Here is a 19651-nt window from a genome sequence, read left to right as displayed (position 1 = left end):
GAGGTGAACCCCCACTACCCATCACTACTACTATTTATTTATTTATTTATTTTAATTTCTTCTATAGCGCTGGAATCAATCCCGTAAGGGTATCTCCGCGCTATGCCAGCTAAAGGATTATCAGGCAGTACATCTCAAGAGATTAAGTGGACAGAAATGCTTCATGATAAAGGAGGGTTTTTAATGTCTTTCTGAAGGATAGGTGATTGATGGTTGTTCTGACGTCGGGGGGGAGTTTTTTCCACAAGGCAGGTCCAACTGAGGAGAAGGCCCGGTCTCCTTGTCTAGATTTCTTTGTGGCCGGGGGTTTTAGGAGGGCTTGGTTGCTTGAGCGAAGAGACCTACTGGGCTGATACAACTCCAAGGATTGAGACAAGTATTTAGGACTTGCTCCATAAATGCATTTGTGAACCGTGCAGCAGATTTTGAAGTTAATGCGCTGCCGTATAGGAAGCCAATGCAGTTCTTTCAGCAAGGGTTTAGAAGGAGTCCTGGCTGGTACACCCATGACCAGTCTTGCTGCCGTGTTCTGGACCACCTGCAAACGACCTACTGCATCAGCATTTGCTAACGTCAGCAGGCCGTTGCAGTAGTCCAGACGACTGGTCACTAATGCCTGTACAAGTGTCTTTCTGTAGGTGGCAGGGAGGTAAGGAAAGACACGTCTAAGTAGGCCAATGGTGTGGAAACACAGTCCTGCGATGTAGTTGGTGTGTTCCTTCAGGGTCAACTTTTGGTCCAGCTTCACCCCAAGATTCTTTACATGATGTTTAGATGTAGGTACTGGGCCGAGATCTATTGGCCACCAGTCAGGGGACCAAAGGATACTTGCTTTGCCAAAGAGCATGACCTCTGTTTTTGTTACATTGCATTGGAGGCAGTTCGTCGCCATCCAATGTGACACCGCCCTCATACCCTCAGCAAAGTTCTCCTTGACTTTAGGGCCAAGGGAGCTGAAAGGGTAGAGGAGCTGGGTGTCATCAGCGTAGGAAATCGGTGTGAACCCATACTTCCGATATACTACATACTACATGATCAAGTTTCAAATTACAAGCAATAAAGTATCTGCTAAGCCCAGTAAAGGGGTTAGCAGAGCAAGATGAGAATGGAAGACGTGCCACCTGACTCCCTTTACCGAGATTTTTATGCTCACCGCGGCCATCCCGCACACAGATATCAACACTGTCTTAGCCTCATACCATGATTCTCTTACGTAGACTTTTGATCAGATTGCAGCATTTAAATAAAATGCCATCCATCTCTACCAGAGGGCAAGCACCATGGTATTCAGATGATTAAACCCAGATCCGTGACTGGGGGTGAATGTTTTGCCGAAGTGCAACGTTCCGCCCATCACCTTGTGTGTTTTGCTGTTTGCCCTATGTGGGAAGGGTATGCCCAGACGTGGGTCCCGTGCTCACTACGCCACTGGAGTCAAGCTATCCTGGCTAATGACGGCTGATAGCCAGAAACCGGTCCTAGGATGCTTGATTCTGGTCCAGGGAAGGCATGCTTGGCAGTTCGGGCTGGACTGTTCCCATGAGGCACAGGGTCAAGACTGATTTGCATTTGGCCATGTCTGAACTGGGGTGGCATGGTGAGCAAAATAACGAAGGATTAAACCCAGATCTGTGACTGGGAGTGAATGTTTTGCCAATGTGCAACATTCCGTCCATCACCTTGTGTGTTTTGCTATTCAGAATATTTGAGCCTGGAAAAATCAAAGTGCACATGTGTGGAACGAAGGTAGTGTTTAACCAAATACCGCAGTTATCACAAAAATATTAAAGCAGCCCGTAAGCTCCATAGAACACAAAAAACTAACCAATCGGGGAAACTCTACAAAAGAACTTTCAAAGCCCTGAATAATTTTGTAAAGCCTCAAGCATGCAACCGTGCCATCCCGGCTTCGCAAACATCATGCAACTCATTGTCTGACTATTTTTGAAGAAAAGATCAATACCATCTTTGAGAACTTTTCAGTCAACCAAGGACAGCTGGAGGAGGAAGTCGATTTCAGTCAATCTTCCCGGAATGCAACCTCTGTCCTGGAAATGTTCACTGGAGCGGGTGCAAGAAATACTGTCCCTTTTAAAATCTGGCTGTCCTTTGGACTTATGCCCCTCCGAGGACTACCTCTTGCCTAGCCCGTTCCATTGCACCATCAGTAATAGCTCTTTATAACCTGTCTTCAGTTTCAGCCAAACTTCCAGTCAAGTGAAAATCTGCCCAAGTATCTCCAATTCTAAAACAAAGCCCTCCCGCAAATTAGAAATTCTTTCCCACTACCGACAAATCTCACTGTTTCCATCACTGGGAAGATCTTTTGTAAAAAAACATAAATAAACAACTTGCAGCTTTCTTAGAAGAGCACAAGATCCTGGACCCCTTACAATTGGGTTTCAGAGTGAGGCATAGCATGGAGACCGCACTAGTGGCAGTCACTGATGCCATCAGACTGTCACTATACGTAGGCACACCAGTCATGCTGGTATTACTGGACCTAACAGAGGCCTTCAATACGGTCTCTCATTCAATCTTAGTCCGCAGATGTACATTATTTTAGCATTTCTTCACTGATAAACCTTACAGCTACTGCCAAATCAGTGTGTAATCCCGTCCTGATGATGACCTGAATTTAAAGAGGTTGAAATGCTGTTGACTACTCAGCGTACTCTTGGCCTCCTTGATTCCTAACATGTTCCTTACAAACTGTTGTCTCACTGTTCATGTTATGTATCCATTTTAAAATTACGCCGTCTCGCCATTTATTCCACTTTATCACGTGTCCCTCTTGCGCCGTTCACCCTTTCAAGAGCACATTATGCGGACAAAACTTTCGATTACACTTGCATATAATATAATACTGCTGACATAACTAAACGTACTGTAATAAGAGATTCAATAGAGACCGCAATATCCAATCTTGGTGACCTTTCCCTTTTCTGTTTGTTTGCAAATCATTTTGCAACTTATATAACTGTCTTTTGAATTATTACCTGTTGAAACATTGTTGTTTGTTACCAGATTCACCCAGGACTCAACTGGATTTATGGGTTTTCTCCTGTTGTCTTTCTTGTAACATCCCAGTTGGAGTCACCAGTCCCGTGGAGTGGTGTGGCACTGTTGCGGGCCTTAAAGAAGCTGGGATTGGCTCCTGTTGGTGGCCTATGGGCCCCATACGTGGATTGTGTGACCACAAAACTGTCACATGTGTCATTGGGTCAGCACCAGTCCTGAAGATTAAGTGACTGTGAGGTACCCTGGGGGGCCTTGTGAAGAGTCAAGGATGTCACCTTGAGGCACAATGTGCCAAAGTTGGTATCTGACACCCACCATGCTGGACATGTTGTCATTGGCAGGTGTGTGGCCTGCATGCCCAAGAAGAATCACCAAATACTCACCAGAGGGCCAGAGTATGTTGAGATCTGCCATCACCGCCTGAAAGAGGGCCACAGTTGGGGGCCTCCACTACTACACAATCCCCACCCAGAGAGGACTGATGGGCAAGTTCTCGAAGCTTCTGCCTGCCACTGGTGGGATCTCACTTCTGTGGGAGGACTAAAGGCATTCTTGTACCTCTCCTGAACTGCCAAAGGTTCCCATCATCTGCTGGCGAAATTCTACTGCACAGGGGAAGGCTGAACGCTGCCCTGCACTGCGGCCGGAGACTAGTGAGAGACTGAGAGGGCTGATTGCAGCCTGAAACTCATAATCTAAACTTGGTGAGAGACTGATCAGGGAGCTGCTTGCTAAACCTAGATATGGGGCTGCTCCCACAAATACCTGTGAGATCCAGAACCTGCTGCCATGGTGGAACCCGGAAACAAAGGGAGGGACCTGCTAGAGCCAGGTAAATCCCTAAGCAGCAAAGGCACCTGAGAAGCACAAAACCTGCATCAGTAATCGGGTACTCAAACATAGTTTAATGTATAATAGTATTCTGTGGTTTTACGTGTAATAAAGTACTTGTCTTTTCTACAAAGAAAAGTACTGGGTTGGATATTAATGTTATTGGTTATATCATCTCCGGCTAGAACTCGCTCACTCCAAGTCCAACCCTTGGACCCTATCCGTACAGGCAACACTTCCTAATCTACAGCTGGCTCGCCATGGAACATCAATATCACCTTTGAAATGTTTAAATCCCTCCTTCAAGCGGGGGCATGGCTAGCAACCGTCGAGAATGGCCGCCGCCTGAATCAGCTCCCAATTCCCCAACGTCTATCCTGCCCTATCCTACGCCAACCAAGGTAGTAAGCAATTCCAAAACGATCGTACCTCATTCCTAACCCCCGAGCGAAGTCTGGATACATCAGCGGAGTGTGGACTGACTCATATCGTCTTGTCTGGTGCATCGTCTCGAGCGGGGATGGGGACTCTTAGAACGGACTAGAAGACAGAGCAGCCTCTGAGATAGGAGGAAGATCGGACCAGCGGCACACCAGTGTGAGTCGGTGGGGGCCCCCTGCGCCGGGGGTTGATTGGTGCTGCCTCCGGTCGCGACTGCGGAGGGCAGCGACCTTCATTGAGGCTGGTGGCGGAGAGCCCGGGTGGGTGCCGAGACCAAGAGAGCCCCCGAGGCCTGAACATTTAACCGCGCTGCCGTCTTTGAGGCCCGGCAGCGACGGAGGTGTGCTGGCTCCGGCCTGTGTACAAGGCGGGTGCCGGAATGTTCTGCTGACCCTGACTGGGTGAATCAGCTGTTTCTGGCTTCTGCGACGGAGGTCGGCGGCCCGCCGTTGAAGAAGAGTGCCGAGACTCACCAGGCGCTGGAAAAGGCATTGAGGGCTAAATTGATGCCCTGGCTTCTGGCCTACACTAGCGCATACTTAGTCACGGGCACTGTCGTGGATATAAAATAATGGATAGTCAAGTGGTTTCTTGATGTTCCTTTATTCAAGTAGAATAGTAATAAGATATACAGGAGAAAACCCCACCAGGAACAGGATGGTCACTGCTCAGCCCACTCTCTTCAACTGTCATTCTACATTCACACCAGGCACACTAACATTCTACTCACTCTGTCATCCATCATTCAACATTCTACACAGACACCACATTCATACTGGCTGAGCAACTACAAGGAGATAATCCAATGTACAACAGGCACCATAGCAGGGGCGCTGACTATCGTGGCTACTGTCCTCTTGGCTGGTGTAGGACACCCAGAGTTGGCTGCTGAATGGAACCTTGTGGTCTAGTACCGGCTGACCACCCTCAGTGAGTACCGCTTTCCTACTTTGTTGTGCACTGGGCCCCCTGTGGACCTGCTGAAGTGGTGAAGGCTGGCGTCCACTGCTGTGTCCTGGGCCTGCTTATCCAGGGGTGGCTGTGACTGGATGGGCCGCTGACCGTACATCCTGGCTGGAGTTGGATTCATAGCAGCGACCAGAAATATGGTTCAGGCCAACTGCGATACATAGAAGTGACTATGGGGTATTCACTGGGCGTAGAGCTTTGATGAGAGGAGGCAGTTGATGGCACGGAGGGGCGCTTGAAGCCGGAGATGGTCGAACCTGACAACTCCCTACCACTGGACTGTACTGGCGCAGTGGGTCACTTATATCTTCTGCGGGGCCAAAGTACCGGCAACACACAGGACACGGTTGATGCCGAGAGGGGACGCAGTGACTCTCAGTACCCTACCAAACTGATCGCGGATGAGTTGGGGCTGCGAGGACTGAAGCTGGGGCCCTAGAGGTCCCGAAGGGGATAACGTAATAGGGTGACATGGACAGAGTGCGGAGACGCCTCCTGGTGAGAGCTGGTGGAGGCAACTACACCATATTGACGAAAGTTACGCCGAGTGCAGAGTCTAGCCTGGATGCACTGTGTGTTGGGGCTGCGGTAGCCAGACGGCGACTCCAGAAGTGAAACACACAAATTTGTTTATGTTCTTCGCTGGTGTTGCACCTGCAGTTGATTGCAGGATATTCTTGAAGGTCTGTGCTCTACTGGCCTTCACTACATTATGGAATGTGGAATTCAGATCATGAGTTGTATGCATGAAGTCAGTGTAAGGTGGTTTTTCTGTTCGATTAGTGAGAGCTTTTTGGTTCCTTGATGGCAGATTAATAGAATGTTCAGTCTTTGGTAACAAGTAGCGCGGTAGAAGAGTCAAGGTGAGCTGAGGAAACCCAGTCTGGGAGATTAATAGATGGTTAGGGATTGGAGATAAAGCATATAAGTTTGTGGGGGTAGATAATATAGAGACCGAGCAGTCAACAGAGTGAAGGGTTCACACAATTAGCAGTTAAGGCTATTAGGGAGGCATGCCAAGCTGTGAGGGATGGACTAGTTATTGCTTATTAGAGGAATATACAGTAGGAGGGGAGGTTGTAGCAGTAGAGAGTATAGCTGTGTTTGAATCTGAGAATATGTGGAAGTGGAGTCCAGTGCATTAAGAGGCAGAGTGGGGAAAAAGAGTAAGACATTGTTTTGATAAGCCAGATGTGAGAAGTTGGCCTGATGTATGATGTCTCCAATTCTGGGGGCACCTTGTATCAGTCCAAACAATCCCTTATGGTGGTGGTTGTAAGTCAACCTTAAAAAGACAAGCTATCCTAATGGTAGCATGGACTAAGCAGCCTTCAGGCTAAACTCAAGAGGGCATGTGAAGCCAGCTGTTTTACCATATGCAATCCTGTAATATCAAATGAAAGGACACCACACAAGTTATATATTATAAAAATATATGTATTTATTACTAGAATAATCCCCTGTACTCTTTATGAGTATAGAAGCACAAGCATTTAAACAAAAGCACAGTTTTACATATGAAAGTTGCACGTTTATGGATGAGGCCGGTGGCCACTCAAACCATATATCAAAAAAGTGGTATAAGTATCACTTTACAAACAGTGGTAAGGCCTGGGGCCTTGGGAATCGCTGGGACTACACTGGACTAACAGCAGTTAGGACGGGAGTAGCCCGCGGGAATCGGGTGCAGCGCTAAAAGCACACGCATGCACCAATGTAAAGTCAATGGTGCGTAAAAGTTACAAAGTTACTGTTTTAGGAGTCTTCCGACTAGAATAGAATTTAGCCACATTAAACTGGGACACTAGAGGTGTAAACCACTACAGGAGCACCGGCGTTCACGAGTTACCTCACCCACAGGAAGCGGGTGCATAGGTGCCAAAGTGTGTCAGGTTTTGTCGTGCAGTTCTATGGTGCCTTGAGATGAAGATGCTGCAGGCGGCCAGGAGAGAAGAGTCCGGTGGATCCAAGGGTGGATCGAAGATGTGAAGTACCTGAAAGCAGAGGGGACAGGGTCTGGGTCACTAGCCAGTGACCAGGAAGAAACCAGGAAGGAACCAGGCGATGTCGGGCGCAATCAGGTGGTTGTCGAAAAGCTTGTCTCCGCTGCCACGTGGACTCTGGGGCACCGTGGATATCCTGGAGTGAATCACGAGCTGTCCCACGAAGGCTCTCGCTGTCGGCAGTGTCGGGTTCCGGATTGGAGTCAACAGGCCTTGGCAAAGGCAACCCACGGGGGATTGGAAGATCGCTTCTTGTTCGAACCAGCAAGGTCAGATGGGTTGCTCCTTTTCAGGGAAGCGAGGGCCAGTCTGGAGCAACCAGACTAGCAGTGTAGTTTCAAAGGTTCGTCGGTACTGGGGCCACTAGCCAACGGGCAAGCGACCGGACCAACGTGTCAAGCAGGAAAATGCAAAAGGGCCCCACGCAGCACTCGGTGAGTGTAGAGGGGTGATCTTTGGTGCACAAGCTGCTCGGGGCTGGGGCTTCTCAAACCCCAATGCACAGCTTCGAGGAAGCCTCGGGAGCTGCACGGTCAGCACTTCGTAGTTTTTCCAAGATGACCGGCTCCACGCTTCACGTCGCCTCCACGGGTCTCAGATTCGCTGGGACTGTGGATCAGGCTGTTGGGAGTCGAGGGATGCTGGTCTTGTCGATCTCTGTCGCCCGAGTTCCAGCGGGAACTGCAACAAAGCAAACCGTTGGACGCTGGATGGTGCCTGTCCAGATATAGGTTTAGATACAGGTATACTATATCTAAGCAAGGGGTGATTACACGACCTTGCCCCAGCAGAGTGATTAGCCAGTTGTGTCAGTTTGGATGGCCAGCCAGGGGTGGCAAAAGATATGCTGCAGCCCCTGGTAGGCCTTGGATGCACCTATTCCCTGGGTACCTATAGTACACTGTACAGGGGCTGATAAGGTGACCCAATCCAATTTAGTTATGCGCCTAGGGTACATGGAGTCCATTTTAAAGAGAGAGCAGATAGCCTGGGGCCCTGATTAGCAGGATCCCAGGCCAAATAAGTCGAAAACCAGCTAAACACAAGGCAAAAAATCTGGGGTAACCATAGTCAGGTATCCACCTTCCTACACCAGATAAAGAGTTCCTCATCTAGATAAGTGTCGCGGAAGCCTTGCTAGAGACAGAGCCTAAAAATAGAGGAGTCTCTCTAAATAGTAGTAAGGCAGTTTTCCCCGTGGGGTGGGGGGTGGTCCTACCCTTTAAAATGTAAAAAGAGCAAAACAATGTTTCATAGTTTTACACAGGGTGGAGGAGCATGTGGGAGAAAAGAAAAAAAAAGTACTCATTTAAATTTGCCAATTTAAAAATCTCTGGCCTTTTATATCTAATACATTATATGACAATTACTTGATTTCCTATGTTTAAAAATACCGGAGTAAACAACCTGGAAAGCATGACATGGAATGTAAATGGACTGAGGGTTCCCTGGAGAGGGGAAACGATTTTGGAATACCTGAGATTATCAGAGTGTAAGATTTTCTATATACAAGAATCCCATCTACTTAAAGAGGAATGGTCATCAATCCTAAAGAATCAGAGATGGATTGAATGTTGTATTTGCACTAATCAATCCTGTACGACAAAAGGGGTCTCTATATTAATTAAAAAAACGGCAATGGCTGTGTTGAGTGAAAGTATAGTTGATCCCGCAGGGAGGTGGGCTGTTGCTAATTTAAAAATTAATGGTACTGGGATGACCTTAGCAAGCTATTACGGTCCTAACTTGGATGACCCGGGTCCCTTGTATACTTTGCTTTCCCATTTAACAGAAGCTAACAATTGTACCATCCTAGGGGGCGATTTTAATCTGGCTCTAAATCCAAGCTGCGACTCTACATCCCATAGAGCTTTATCAAGCCCACAAAAAATGAGAAGAGCGTTAAGACAACTAATGTCCGATATAGGATTAATAGATATTTGGAGCGATATGGCCACTAAATCCAAAACCAAGGGTGGGAAGTTCACTTTTTACAATAAAAAATTCGGACATGAGTCAAGGATTGATTTTTTCCTAGTCAGTGCAATAGTAAGCAGAAGCACAAGCCAAGTAAGTCATGCCCCTGAGCACTTGGCGGACCATTCGGCAGTCACCTTAAAAATAGCTGTTAGTAATGCACTTCTACCTCAAAGATGCACTATTAATCGAGCGTTATTATTGGAATATAATATAATCGAAAAACTAAAAATAGAAACCAAAGAGTTTTTTAACATCAATTTAAATTCTGCCCCAATTCAAATGGTTTGGGATACATATAAAGCATTCTTAAGGGGATTGCTAATAGCCATTTCTTACACACAAGCAAAGAAAATAAAAGAAGAAATTAAAAACACGAATGTCTTGAGAAAGATCAGGAGAACGCTACAACTTTAAGTAATTTAGCTTCTGCTAAACATAAACTAGCCGACTTCCTAGAATCTATTATTAAAAAAAAGTGGGATGCCAGCAAACTTGCACACCATAAATATGGGGAGGGGTGTAGTAAACTTCTCGCCTGGAAAATAAAAACTGACCAGACGAGAAACTGGATAAAAGATATACAATGCCCAGACACCAACAATATAGTCTCAGAAGATGCTGAAATTGAGGAGGCATTTGCCCAGTTTTTAAAAAAAATATATACAGAGGACACAATTATTGAGGATTCCACTGTGGAATTTTTTTTTAGCAGAGGTGGCCCTTCCCACTGTCCAACAAAAAGATAAAAATCTAATAAACTGCCCCATACGGCTGGAGGAAGTAACTCAAGTAATCAACTCCTTAAAAAAGGGGAAAGCAGCAGGGCCTGACTCCATTCTAAATAAAATCTATAAGGTATTAAAGGATGAATTATCACCTATTCTTCTACAATAACTTAAGTCTTCCTTTACAGAGGGTGAAAGCCCCCCTCCATCCTGGGAACAGGCAACAATTACAATTTTCCTAAAACCTAATAAAAACCCACGTATCTGTGAATCCTATCGACCAATTTCACTTTTAAACTGTGATCATAAAATCTATACACAGATTAATACTAGACGACAAAGTAATAGACCCACTTATTCACTTAGATCAAAAGGGATTTATGAAGGGGAGACAACTTAGTGAGCTAACTTACGATCTTATTGGAGCTATAGATATGGACCAAAGGTATAAGTCTCCTTTAGCAGTAATGACATTCGATGCCGCCAAGGCTTTTGACCGAGTCAACTGGGTATTCCTATTTAAAGTAATACAGTCCTTTGATCTGGGTGAAAAATGCCTAGCAGCAATCAAAGCTATTTATAAGAACCCCTCAGCAATAATCCTGGTTAATGGGAATTTAACTAGAGCAATACAGATTGGTAGAGGGACCAGACAAGGCTGTCCCCTCTCGACATTACTTTTTAATATGTATATCGAGCCCTTAGCCTGCAAGCTAAGAGCTTCTCAGAAAATCATCCCTTTTAATTGTAATGGATGGAGAGAAAAATTGGGTTATACGCAGACGACCTAGTTGTCTTTACAGGAGATCTAGAAAAGTCTTACTCAGAAATCTGGTCAGAAATAGGAAACTTTGGAAAGGTCTCCGGATATCTCCTTAACCACCAAAAAACAGAGCTAATGAAGTGGAATACAAATTTCAAGAGTATCTACAAAAAAAAGGAGATAAGATATTTGGGAATCCAGAGAGTCTAAAATATTGATCAAATTGCACAAGTTAATTTTGAAAGGGTAACAAAGGAAGTAAGCGCCCAACTACAATCATGGGGGATCCTGTCTCTCTCCTTTTTGGGCAAATCCAATTTAATAATAATGTCACTTCTCCCAAAATTGACCTTTCTGTTTAGTAGTATTCCCTTGGAGTTTTCAAAACTCTGGTTTAGAAAAGCCCATGGGCTCTTCTCAAGATTTATATGGGGGAATAAATGCCTGAGGATTGCTCAAAAAAAGAAAAAGGAATATGGAGGGATTGCAAGCCCAGATCTATATTTGTATATGTGCGCATTTCAATTAAAGAATTTCCGTCAATTGATGCTGGAGGATTCTAAGTTATCTCCCCTTTTCAAAGCCCTTACAAGAGATATTACTCAACAAGCTGGATGCTATCTTCTAAAATTTGGTAATCCCAAGATTTTGATATCAGCAGCAAAGCTTTGGTCTCAAGTGAGCAGTCTTCTAAAAATTCCATATTATAATGACATTACCCCAGTTTGGGATTCCCCTGGGTTGCCACTATGTTTGACAAATGCTCTGGCGACTCCCTTGAGAAAATGCGGGATCAACACCTGGGGACAACTCCTGTTTTAGGCGGAACTCATTTCCTGGCCACATTTATCAGCTATTACCGGAAATCAGGTCTCAAAGTTTAAATATCTCCAATTGCTAAGTTGGACAAAAGCAACGGAAAAAGAACTGAAAGCGAACTCGAACTTAGCATTAAAGATCTGGTCACATGGTATTAAAAAAAAAAAGGAGTGGAAGAGTGGTACTGGATACTTGCTCAGAGAGGAGAAGAGGAGCAGGACTCGTTTATGGAAATATGGAAGAAAAACCTGCCAGATGAAGATCTTGAAAAGATCAGGCAAGTATCTATGTCTCTCATTTGGTCATGTGTAAATGCTGCCTCTTTAAAAAAAATGGTACAAAAGGGGGTGGTGATGGACGGTAGGCATGGCTTGGCAGTTCGGGCTGGACTGTTCCCATGAGGCACAGGGTCAGACTGATTTGCATATGGCCATGTCTGAACTGGGGTGGTAGAGTGGGCTAAAGAACGGTGATGGATTAAATCCAGATCTGTTGACTGGGTGTGAGTGTTTGATTGGTTCAGATGCTCCGTCCATCACCACCCCCTTTTGTACCACTTTGTTCGCCATAAGTTGGCAGGGTATGCTCAGATGTGAATACCTTGCTCACTTTGCCACTGGATTCAAGCAAGCCAGGCTGAAGATGGCTGAAATGCCAGAAACCGGTCCTCGGAAGCTTGTTTCCGGTCCAGGGAAGGCATAGCTTGGCAGTTCGGGCTGGACTGTTCCCATGAGGCACAGGGTCAGACTGATTTGCATATGGCCATGTCTGAACTGGGGTGGCAGAGTGGGCTAAAGAACAGTGATGGATTAAACCCAGATCTGTTAACTGGGTGTGAGTGTTTGATTGGTTCAGATGCTCCGTCCATCACCACCCCCTTTTTTACCTCTTTAAAAAAATCACCTTTTTTACAGCTCATAAGTCCTATTGGACCCCTCAAAAATTATCGAAAAATGGGAAACCGAGCGACCAAGAGATGCCCCAAATGTGGAGGAGATGAAGCCAATGAGGTCCATATGTTCTGGAGCTGTCCGGTAATAGCTTCATATTGGAACAAAGTGGGTAAGACCATTTATGATATTATGGGGCTGGAAATTAAATTAACAACCTTATCGGTAATTTTTGGGTTGCCCCCAAAGGAAGTTGATGAACGAGCATTAACAAAAAAACATAAAGCTTCATTATTCATCTTCATTTTATTAGCCCCTAGGGAGCTTTGTATTAAATGGATATTACCATGCTCCCCTACGGAAGAAGAATGGATCCATTCCATTCAGAGGGTAGCTCTTTTGGATCAAGCTGGTAATCGCAAGAAAAAGGCTAAATTCTGGGAAATTTGTGATTATTGGGTCGAGACAGGGGCGAGACATATACAGAATCTTCTTTATGAGTAAGGGGCCCTAATCCTGTTCCTTATTTCTTTCTTCCTCCTTTCTTACAATTTCCTTCTGTTTTATATATATGATTTCCAGGTCCTATGATTAATTATATGCAATAGACAATGTCCAGGGGACTGGTCTATTTGGTCACCCACTATAAAAGGGGATTATATTGGCCGCTTAATGTTCAGGATTAGGGTCAAAACCTATACAAGCAGGTGAAGGTGCGGTTCTGGAGATAAGTTGTATCCTTTCTCCTCTGCGGGGGTGTAACGAGACCGGTAATTTAAAACTCATCCTTCGGATACTTGAAAGGGTTAGAGAACCCGTTCCTTGAATTTGCTGAGCATATTATATGTAAATGAGGACATTAATATGATGGCAAGAAGTAGTAGTAGTAGTTAGGTTAACAGGCATAGGAATAGTAGGCAAAACAGAAAGATGACATTTCAAGCCAGGAGCATGAACAAAGGTAGGGCGGGTGATGATGTTTCATGGAAATATCTAATGGGTGGGTATCTCCAAGTTGGCTTGAGAGGTCTAAAATAGATGTTAAGGGGCCTACCTGAGAAGTAGAAATTGTGCATTCCAGGTGGGACCTAAAGACTTGTAGGTGGTTCTTGTGATTTATCCGAAATGTCAATAAGGTTTTTTAGGACCTGCAAATACAGTTGGGGTTTACTGTATTAAGACTTTGAGGCATGACCAGAGGCAGAGTTAGGCAGTCCTACAGTAATGGAACAGTAAAGTAATAGGGTTGGAAGGCGCACCTAAAAGTGGAATAAGGCAGACCTACTGAGGGAACTGAATACCTCAGTATTAAAAAAGAAAAGTAGTGGGTAGGACTGAGAGATGTACTCACTAGCACGGTTGATAAAAATCTATGAGGTGTCCTGGCCACTACAGCAGTAGACTAGTAAGGTAGTAGGTCTGGGGGCCCACAGAGAAGCGGAGTGAGGCGAGCCTAAGGAGTTTATGGGACTCTACAGTAATAAATCAGTAACAATGTAAGTCTGGGGTGCCTGCCAAGAAGCAGAGTAAGGCAAATGTAAAAAGGCACTTTGACTCTGCAGTAGTAGTATTGGTTACTAACAATTAGAAAAAAGGCAGTCAAACGTCCCATACTCACCTGTGAAATTAGAGTTCTAGTAGAGTCATTTCCATGTTGTGGGGCAGAATGTCTGGCCCTTGACCATCTTTTAGGCCTAAACAGTGAGGACATCACAGGAAGACACATATGTCCTTTCCAACCTTTACCTGGATACCCAGACTCGAAGACCTGGTTGCAGGGGTTAAGTGCTTTTGAGGGGTAGGGGGAGGGGGGACCCGTTTCAACAAATACAGCCCTTTCCCAGCAGGTACGCTCCGTGTGAAGTGGAGCCGGGAGAGGTGGACAGGGTGAGAGAAAACGAGGAGGTCCTGCAGCTGGGATGGAAACAGCACAGAGAAGGTAAATGTGTATATGAGGTAGTCAAATTAAACACATGTAGCCAGAACAAATTCCACAAGGCCTAAGTAGAGGCATGTTTAAAACTCAGGCATCTGAAAGAAACACGTTAGTTATAGCTTCCTTACTTTAGAATTATCCCCAGGCGTCAGACTGGATCCGGAAAGTTTTTGCGTCAGCAGTACCTCTGCGCGTCGGAAGGTGGCGTCGGTCGGCTCCACGGCCGTCGTTGGTGTCGTGGTCACCGGGATGAAGTCGCAACAGCTACTCAGATGCTGCCCTTGCCCGCTGACGTCAGTTCTTTCTTTTTCAACGCCAGCCAGCGCAGATTCTGAGAGAGCGGTACCTCCAGTCTCTTTTTGACTGACTTTTTTCTCGACTTTTGTCGACTTCTTTTCTGAGTCCATCGACTCCTGGTGCATAGGGGATGCCCAGCTTCAAGGCATGTGGTTCTTGTAACCGACTGTCGGTTAAGGATCTGCACAGCATGTGTATCTTTTGCCTGGAGCGCGACCACAACCCCAAGTCGTGCACTGACTGCCGGTCGATATCGCCGAAGGCTTTGCGGGAGCGGTCCCAAAAGTTGCTTAAGCGCCGGCAGTCTGGTCCGCGCCGTTCGAGGTCCCGGTCACAATGGAGGTCGAGGGACCTGTCGCTGAGCCATCACCACTCGTCCAAGTCATCGAAGACTTCGCACTCGGGGTTGGGTAAGTGGAAGCACAAAAAAAAGTCGAAGAAGCATCACCGCTCTTCGACTTCTCCCATTCGGTCGGCTGACACGACGAGGGATGCGGGCGATGCCCCTCCCCCGAGCCTGAGGAGTCAACTCCGGCCTTCTCTCCCTCCCCAGGACCCAGAGCAACTTCAGCCCAACTTCGTATGTTCTACAAAGAGATGCATGCCATCTTTGGGCGACACAAACCCACCGTCGCGCCTATGGGCCCACGGACTCTGTTGGGGGACCTAAGCCTTCTCCGCCGTCGGCTCTGGCCCCTGTGCCACCAGGCCCCCGTGGAACCAGGCTTGGATCCGGATCAGCGCCGGTTAACCTGATTACCCCTCCACCGGCACTGCAACCGCAACCTACGCCGGTCGTGTTCCCGGCCAGCGTCGACCCCGGCCTCCATCCCGATGTGGACCCAGAGTCGGACGTCTTCTGATGCTGTATCCGATGCCGAGTTGGGTTATTGTGGCCTTTTCACTCCTGGGGTCCCTTTTTGGCCGGACTGGCAACCTGAGGAGGAGGAGGACTGGGAGTAGTCAGGTGACCCTCTAACTGATCAGATGGAATCTGAGCAGGACTGGAGAGAGGAACTGGGGGATGCCAGTGGTCTTAACACCTCTCCTGACCTTGGCATGTTGTTTCCTCCTACCGTGGCTACGGAGGAGGGAGCGTCATACCCAGTGGTGTCATGTAGGGCGGCCGAGGCCCTCAACCTCGAGCTTTCTACGGTGGCGGTCAGGACTAACCTCCTGACAGAGGTGCTTCAACAGGCGGCTAGCTCTTCGGAGCCCCTGCTGCCATTTAATGAGGCATTTACCGACGTCCTTTTGAGCACATGGTCAAGGCCCAACACGGGGCACCGGTGGATAGGATGATTGCCCGACGCCACCGCCCGGCTCTGGGCGACCCCACTTCCCTCTTCTGACACCCCACCCCGGAGAGCTTAGTGGTCCAAGCCTCCACTTCCAAAAGTGCATTCCCTACCGCTGCACCAGAAAGGGAATCCAAGAAGCTGGATCATCTTGAGAAGAACATTTTCTCTCCCGCCAGCTTGGGACTGCGGTTGGTAAATAATGCATGTCTATTGGGCCGTTATTCCCATTGTTGCGCAGGTGCTGCCCCAGTGTCCGAAGGAGGCCCGGATTGTGCTCTCCCATGCTGTCGCCGCCGGGAGGGAAGCAGCCAAGTTTACCATCCGTTGTGGGCTGGATACTGCCAACTCTCTAAGCAAGATGAATTCCACATCCGTAGCCCTTCGTCGCTACGCCTGGAAGAGATCGACTGGCTTTTCGGGGATGTCCAGAACACCTTGATGGATATGCCCTTTGATGGCCATCGCCTTTTTGGGGACAAAGCAGACACCGCTCTAGAGCGTTTCAAGGGCTCACGGGCTACGGCCAAGTCTTTGGGCCTCTCCAGCTGTCCAGCACAGTCTGCTTTTCACCTCTTTCGTGGCTATGGAAGGGGTGCCCCACTACGTCCCGCCCAGAGCCACAGGCCACAGCAGGTTGGCCAACCTTAGCGCGGCTGGGGATGTGAGAACCAACGCCATGATTCAGGGGGCCAGAGGGCGGGCCAATCCATCAACCCCCCTCTTCAGCAGCCTCCAAACCCTCATAGTCCGACATTTCAGGTCCATCAAACGTCAGTGAGAGGCAGGATTCGCCATCACCTCCCCCCTGGCGCCCCATCACGTCGGACAGTTGGGTTTTGCAAATAGTCTGAAGGGGCACCTCCCTCCCCTTTGAGCCTACCCCTCAAGCCATGCCACCTCAATACCATCGCATGTCGGAGGATCACCTGGTACTTCTCCAACAGGAAGTTTTGGCACTCTTGGCCAAGGGAGCCATTGAGCGTGTTCCTGTCCCAGAAGTAGGTCGTGGTTGCTATTCCCACTACTTTCTGGTACCCAAGAAGGACAAGAGCTTACTTCCTATCTTGCATCCCAGGAACGTCAAGTACTTCTTCCGGAAGGAGAAGTTCAAGATGTTGATGCTTGCTCAGGTCTCGTCTGCCCTCGACCCTGGAGACTGGATGGTAGCGTTGGACTTGCAGGATGCCTATTTTCACATCCCTGTCCTGCCCGGCGTTACCTGCGGTTCACGGTAGGCCACAAGCATTTTCAGTTTACCGTGATCCTCTTTGGCCTTACCAGCGCCCCTTGTGTGTTCATGAAAGTGATGGCCGTGGTCGCAGCTCATCTGCGCATATCAGGGGTTCCAGTCTTCCCCTATCTCGACAACTGGCTGTTGAAGGCGGGCTCGCTCCAGGCACTCGTCTCCCACTTGCAGACTATGGCTGACCTCCTGCATTCGCTGGGGTTCTCCATCAATGTGCTGAAGTCACACCTCTCAGAAACTCCTCTTCATCGGAGCAGTTCTAGATACAACGTGGTTTCAGGCTTATTTTCCCGAACAGCGAGTCTGGGATATTCGGGCTATGATTCCAATCTTCCAGCCTCTATCTCGGGTGTCGGTCCAGATAACCCTGATGCTCCTGGGTCTCATGGCCTCCTGCATCCTGCTGGTCGATCATGCCAGGTGGCATATGCGGGATCTGCGGTGGGACCTGAAGTTCCAGTGGGCGTAGCATCAGGGGAATCTGTCCAATTGCATCCAGATCTCAGAGGGCACTGCTTGACAGTTGCAGTGGTGGCTCAAGAACCAGGATTGGGTCAACGGCAGATCCCTCTCCCTTCCCCAACCAGAGTACACAGTAGTGATGGACGCATCCCTTCCGGGATGGGGTGGCCACATGGGAGAGGCGGAGATCAGAGGCCTCTTGGTCTCCGGCGGAGTCCGGGCTCCAAATCAACCTTCTGCAGCTATGGGCGATTTGTCTTGCACTCAAGGCATTCCTTCCCTCTGTCCGGGGAAGAGTAGTGCAGGTGTTTACAGACAACACCACCGCCATGTGGTACTGCAATAAACAGGGCGGGGTTGGGTCGTGGACCCTATGTCAGGAGGCACTCCGTCTCAGGACATGGCTGGAACATCAGGGCATATTCCTGGTGGTTCAACACCTGGCAGGTTCCCTGAACGCCAGGGCAGACGAACTCAGCCACAGGTGCATGATGGATCATGAATGGCGTCTTCACTTGGAGGTGGTGCAAGCTCTCTATCGACAGTGGGGAGAGCCTTGGTTAGATCTATTTGCCACAGAAGAGAACGCGCAATGTCAGTAATTCTGCAGGTTGGAATTTCCAAGGTGGCATTCACTAGACTACACTTTTCGTCGCGAGTGGAGTTGCGGTCTGTTGTATGCCTTTCCGGCTATACCACTTCTGCCCAGAGTGCTGAAGAAGATCAGGCACGACCAGGCCCAAGTCATTCTTGTGGCTCCAGATTGGGCATGGGGAGTCTGCTATCCCGTGCTGCTCAATATGGCCATCAAACCTCCGATCAGACAGCCTCTTCGGGGGCATCTTCTGTTGCAGTAGTAGGGAACGTTCCTCCAACCGAACCTGTCCAGCCTCCACCTCCTTGCGTGGAGATTGAGCAGCTGCAATTGACGTCTTTTGACCTGCCTCCCGAAGTTTGCGATGTAATCTTGGCAGCCAGACGTCCCTCTACTAAGACGGTATACGCCTGCCGGTGGAACAAGTTTGTGGCATGGTGCACAGCAAAGGCTGTGGATCCTCTTTCTACCCCTCTTTCTGAAGTTCTCTTGTTCCTTCTTTCTTTAGCCCAGCAGGGCTCTGCTCTGGGCACTATAAAGGGCTACCTTTCGGCCATCTCTGCCTTCCTTCGGCTTCCAGATCAGCCTTCTGTTTTCAAATCCCCGGTGGTTAATCGTTTCTTGAAAGGCATAACTCCCCTCTTTCCTCCTATTCCTTTTGTTATGCCTCAGGGGGACTTGAATCTCGTTTTAACCTATTTAATGTGTACTCCCTTTGAGCCGCTTCATAATTGTCCTTTGAGACTCTTACCTCTTAAGACTGCATTCCTGGTAGCCATCACTTCTGCCAGAAGAGTGAGTGAGCCCCAGGCTCTTTCATCCAAATCTCCTTTTCTGTCTGTCCATCCGGACAAGGTGCTTCACAGGTCTCTTCCATCCTTCCTGCCGAAGGTTGTCACTGCCTTTCACATTGGGCAGACCATCACTTTGCCTACTTTCTTTCTGCCTCTGCATCCTTTGAAAGAGGAGAAGAGGCTCCACCGTCTGGACCCAAAATGTGCGCTTTCCTTTTATCTGGATCACACGAAACAGTTCCAGGTGGATGACCAGCTCTTTGTTGGCTACGTGGGCGCCAATTAAGGTCGGGCCGTACACAAGCGGACTATCTCCTGATGGGTCATTTTGTGTATCAAAGCATGTTATTCTATGGCAAAGAAGGAGCCTCCAGTGGGGCTGTGCACCCATTTCACCAGGGCGACGGCAGCAACTACTGCTTTGGGACGTGGAGTCCCTCTGAATGACATTTGTCAGGCAGCTACGTGGGCTTTATTGCACACCTTTACCAGACACTACTGCCTTGACAAGTCAGGAGAGATGGCTTCTTTGGCCGTTCTGTTCTCCAGGACTTTCTGGTGTGATCTTGGTTCACAGA

The sequence above is a fragment of the Lissotriton helveticus genome, chromosome 8, assembly GCF_964261635.1.
Source record: "Lissotriton helveticus chromosome 8, aLisHel1.1, whole genome shotgun sequence".
Lineage (NCBI taxonomy): Eukaryota > Metazoa > Chordata > Amphibia > Caudata > Salamandridae > Lissotriton > Lissotriton helveticus.
The sequence above is the reverse complement of the archived record's forward strand: the minus strand, read 5'-3'. Positions refer to the sequence as shown.